Source organism: Bison bison, unplaced genomic scaffold (genome assembly GCF_000754665.1).
Source record: "Bison bison bison isolate TAMUID 2011002044 unplaced genomic scaffold, Bison_UMD1.0 scf7180017864358, whole genome shotgun sequence".
In the NCBI taxonomy this organism is placed as follows: Eukaryota; Metazoa; Chordata; class Mammalia; order Artiodactyla; family Bovidae; genus Bison; species Bison bison.
In genome coordinates, this window is record NW_011494930.1 from 918,545 (window position 1) to 924,556 (window position 6,012).

Here is a 6,012-nt window from a genome sequence, read left to right on the forward strand (position 1 = left end):
CAGTTGTGGCTGCCATATCCCTCCCTCTCCCTAGCCCAACTGAGCAAATGAGCCGTAATAAGCAGTTACTTTTATCCCCTCTGGTCTGGGTGGGAAACAAATACCAGACAGTGGGCTACAGTCAGAGGTAGGCTCAGAACCATAGCAAAGCACCAGGGGCTGTGTGAGAAGAGAAAGGAAATTGAATCCTGTAGCCACAGGTGCATCAGATTAAAACCCCACAATTATCTTGAAACTGTGGACTTTGGGGGCAATTTCAGACTTTTGGAGAAAGTACAAGCTGGAATAAGGCCAGATTTAACCTGAGTTGACACCGCACAGCACCCACAGCAGGCCCAGAGACCTTCCTAGAAATATTGGAGGACTTCCAGAGTAAGTAAACTGTCTGGCAGTGTGAAGAGGACAGTGGAGGAATTGGGAGGAAATTCTTCTTATTGCCACTCTATTTTTTCTTTCTTTCTTTCTTTTTTTTTTGTTTGTTTGTTTTTTTCATATTGTACTAATGTTGTTCTTTCTTTACTAATCCTTTAATTTGTATTTTAGCCTTATTTTTTCCTTTTCTAAAAAACATCTTATTTTTAATAAACTTATTTTTCCTATTTTTACAATATTATTTAGTTATATTGCAGTTTTTTTTTTCATATTTTTGACTTTGTATTTTTGCTGATCTAGTTTTTAGTGTTCATTTTCACTTATGGGTTTGCTTATGGGCTTGATTACTCTCTTCATTTTTGATCGCTATTTTTATTTTTTTCTCTCTCTTTTAACTCTCTTAATTTCTTTTTGTAGAAAGAAATATTTGGGTTTCTTTAGATGTTATTGGATATTGAGTAATGCTTTCACCATGAGTCTTGGAGTTTTGTCTTCTGTACTGCATGGGCTGTGAAGTCTTGGTGCTATAGTAAGGGGTTGGGCTTGAACTTCCATGGTGGGAGACCCAAGTCCAGGACTTTGGACCAGCAAATAATTCCTGACCCAATAGATCCTTAATCAGTGAAAGCTCTCCCCAAGGCCTCCTTCTCAACACTAAAACCAGACCCCACCCAAAGACCCACAATTTCCAGTGCTGGATGCATCATGCCAAACTTTCAGCGAAATAAGAACACAACCCTGCCCATTAGCATACAGGTGACCTGAAGCCCATAGACACTCCATAAAATACTATTGGACTTGAAATTGCCTTTCAGAGAGACAAAATTAAGCTCCTTTCACAAGAACATAGGCACAAGTCACTCAACCAGGAAACTTTCACAAGGCACTGTCCAACTTTACCTATGAGGGGGCGGATTCCACTCATAAGAGGAACTACAATTCCCCAACTTGTAGAGAGGAAACCCTAAAGACAGTAAACCTACAAAAATGAAATGACAGAAACATGTAGCCAGTGAAAGAACATGGTAAAAATTTACAAGACCAAACAAATGAAGAGGAAGTAGGCAGTCTACCTGCAAAAAAGAATTCAGAGTAATAATAGTAAAGATGATGGAAAAAATCTTGGAAATAAAATGAAGGCAGAGATAAATAGAATGGACGCATGAATTGAGAAGATAAAGGAAATGTTTAACAAGGACTTAGAATGTATATATGACAATCAGCAATAAAAAACAGAATAACAGTTTAAAAATACACTAGAGAGAACCAATAGCAGAATAACTGAGGCAGGAGAATGGATAAATGAACAGGAAGACAGAATGGTAGAGAAGCATAAAATAAAGAAAAAAGAAACAGAAAGAAATGAGATCAGTTTCAGAGACCTCTAGTACAACATTAAGTACACCAACATTCAAATTACAGAGGGCCCAGAAGAAGAAGAGAAAAAGAAAGGGTATAAGAAAATTTTGAGGAGATTATAGTCAAAAGTGTCCCTAACACGGGAAAGAAAATAACTACCCAAGTACAGAAAGCCCAGAGTATCCCATACAAGATAAACACAAAGAGAAACACACCAAAATACATATTAATCAAGCTAATGAAGATTAAGCACAGAGCAAAAATGGTGGCTCAGATGGTAAAAGCACCCTGGTTCGGGAGGATACTCTGGAGAAGGAAATGGCAACCCACTCCAGTACTCTTGCCTGGAAAATCCCATGGACAGAGGAGCCTGGTAGGCTACAGTCCATGGGGTCACAAAGAGTCAGACACGACTGAGTGACTTTACTTTCAAGGGAAAGTTAGCAAATAATATAAGGGGATCTTCATTAGGTTATCAGCTGATCATTCAATGGAAACTCCAGACCAGAAGGGAGTGGCAGGATATACTTAGAGTGATGAGAGGAAAAAAATCTACAACCAAAATTATTTTACCCAGGAAGAATATCATTCAGATTCAAAGGAGAAATCAAAAGCTTTGCAGATAAGTGAAAGTTAAGTGAATTCAAAGTAGCTTTACAATAAATGCCAAAGGGACTTCTCTAGACAGAAAAAAAAAAAAAAAAGAACAAGAAAATAAAAGGTCTAAAAAACATAGCCAAAACAATAAAGTAAATGACAATAGGATCATGTGAAGTGAAGTGAAATTGCTCAGTCATGTCCAACTATTTGTGACCCCTTGGACTATACAGTCCATGGAATTCTCCAGGCCAGAATACTGGAGTGGGTAGCTTTTTCCTTCTCCAGGGGATCTTTCCAACCCAGGGTTAAAACTCAGGTCTTCCACATTGCAGGTGAATTATTTACTAGCTGAGACACAGGGGAAACTCAAGATTACTGGAGTGGGTAGCCTATCCTTTCTCCAGCAGATCTTCCTGACCCAGGAATAAAATCAGGTTCTCTTGCATTGCAGGTGAATTCTTAACCAACTGAGCTATCAGGGAAACCCAATAGGAGCACACTGACCAATAGTTACCATAAATGCAGGTGGATTAAATGTTCCAATTAAAAGACACAGGTTGGCTGAATGGATATGAAAAAAGACCTCTATATATGCTGTCTACAAGAGACCCACTTCAGACCTATGGACACTTACAGACTGAAAGTGAGGGGCTGGAAAAAGATAGAGCATGCAAATGGAAATCAAAAGAAAGTGGGAAAATAAATGCTCTTATCAGATAAAATGACTTTAAAATAAAATCTGCTACAAAAGACAAAGGAAAACATTATTTAATGATCAAAGTATCAATCCAAGAAGATATAACAACTATAAATATATATATGTACCCAACATTGGAGCACCTCAATACATAAGACAAATGCTAACTAATATTAAAGAGGAAATTGACAGTAACACAATAATAGTCGGGTTAAAAATCACTCCAACTAATGGACAGATCATCCAGACAGAAAATTAATAAGGAAACGGAAGCTTTAAATGATACATTGGACTAGATGGACATAATTGATATCTACAGGGCGTTTCATCCAAAAAAAGAGTATATTTCACTTTTTTTCTCAGGTGCACATGGAATATTCTCTAGGATATATCATATCTTGGGTCACAAATCAAGCCTTGGTAAGTTTAAAAAAATATAATTGAAATTATTTCAAGGATCTTTTCTGCCCACAAGGCTATAAGATTACACATCAGCTACAGGAAAAATATAGGAGACATCGGAGATATGGATTTGATTCCTGGGTCAGGAGATTCCCTGGAGGAGGAAATGGAAACATTTTTCAGTACCCTTTCTGGGGAAATCCTATTGCCAGGGGAGCCTGGTGGGCTACATTTCATGGGGTCACAAGGAGTTGGACATGACTGAGCAATTGAGCACAAACTCATAGGAAAAAAAAAAAAAAAACATAAAAAGTAGAAATACATGGAGGCTAAATAATATACTTCTGAATAACCAAGAAGTAATAAAGAAATGAAAGAGGAAATCAAAAGCTATCTAGACAATGAATTAAAGAAAATGTCAACTGGAAGGATATAGGATGTAATAAAAACAATGCTAAAAGGGAAATTTATAGCCATACAAGCTTATCTAAAGAAACAAGAGAAATGACAAATAAACAAACTAATGTTACACCTTAAGCAGCTAGAGAAAGAAGAACAAAAAAATCCAAAGATAATAGAAGGAAATAAATCATAAAGATCAGTGTAGAAATAAATGAAAAAGAAACAAAGAAAACAATAGCATAGATCATTAAAACAAAACGTTGGTTCTTTGAAAGGATAAAATTGACAAATCATTAGCCAGACTCATCAAGGAAAAGGAAAAAAAAAAAAAAAGAAGACTCAAATCAATAAAATTATAAATGAAAAAGAAGTTACAGCAGATAACACACAAATTCAAAGGATCATAAAATAATAGTATGAGAAAGTATGCCAATAAAATGGACAACCTAGAAGAAATCAACAAGTATTTAGAAAAGTATAACCTGCCAAAAGTTGATGCAAGAAGGAATAGAAAATATGAACAGTCCAATCACAAGCATGGAAATTGAAATTGCAATAAAAAAATCTTCCCTAAAAAGCACATAGCCAGATGGTTTCACAAGCAAATTTTACCAAAAGTTTAGAGAAAAGTTAACACCTATCCTGTTCAAAATCTTCCATAAAATTGCAGAGGAAGGAAACCTCTCTAGGAAGACACCATCACCCTTGTATAAAACCAGACAAAGATACCACCAAAGAAAAATTACAGACCAATAGCCCTGATGAATATAGATGCAAAACTCTTCAGCAAAATTCTAGTGAAACAAACAGCATGTTAAAATGATCATATATCATGATCAAGTGGGAATTATCCCAGGGATCCAAGGATTCTTCAGCAAATGCAAATCAATGTGGTACACCATATTGAGAAATCAAAAGATTAAAACAAAAACAAAAACATTATTATCTCAATAGATGCAGAGATAGCTTTCAACAAAATTCAACACTGGATAATGATAAAAATCTCTCCAGAAAGGAGGCTTAAAAGGAGCCTATCTCAACATAAGAAAGACCATATACATTAAACCCACAGCAAACATTATTCTCAATGTTAAAAACCTGAAAGCATTTCCTTTAAGATCAGGAACAAGACAAGGGTGCCTACACCCACCACTATTATTCAACATACTTTTGAACCTCATAGCTGAAGCAATTAGAGAAGAAAAATAAATAAAATTAATCCATATTGGAAAAAAAATGAAGGAAAACTCATTATTTGAAGATGACATGATACTCTACATAGAAAAACGTAAAGATGCCACCAGACATTTACTAGAGCTAATCAGTGAATAATGTAAAGTCACAGGATATAAAATTAATACACAGAAATCCCTTGTATTCTATACACTAACAAGGATAAATCATAAAGAGAAATTCAGAAAACAATTGCATTCACAATTGCAAAAAAAGAAGAAGAATAAAATATCTAATAATAAACCTACCTAAAGAGACAAAAAACCTGTATGCATAAAACTATAAGACGCTGATAAAGGAAAATACAGAGAATAGAAACAGATGGAGAGGTACACCATGTTCTTGGATTGGAAGAATCAATATCACGAAAATAACCACATTACCCAAAGCAATCTACAGATTGAATGCAATCCATATCAAACTACCAATGATATTTTTCACTGAACTAGAAAAAAAAAATCACAATTTGTGTGGAAACACAAAAGATCTGGAATAGCCAAGGCGATCTTGACAAAGATATATAGAGCTGGAAGAATCAACATTCTTGACTTCAGACTAAACTACAAAGCTATAATTATTAGGATGTTATAATTTCAGTTCAATCACTCAGTCGTGTCCGACTCTTTGCGACCCCATGAATCGCAGCATGCCAGGCCTCCCTGTCCATCACCAACTCCCAGAGTTCACTCAGACTCACGTCCATCAAGTCAGTGATGCCATCCAGCCATCTCATCCTCTGTCATCCCCCCCTCCTCCTGCCCCCAATCCCTCCCAGCATCAGAGTCTTTTCCAATGAGTCAACACTTCGCATGAGGTGGCCAAAGTACTGGAGTTTCAGCTTTAGCATCATTCCTTCCAAAGAAATCCCAGGGCTGATCTTCAGAATGGACTGGTTGGATCTCCTTGCAGTCCAAGGGACTCTCAAGAGTCTTCTCCAATACCACAGT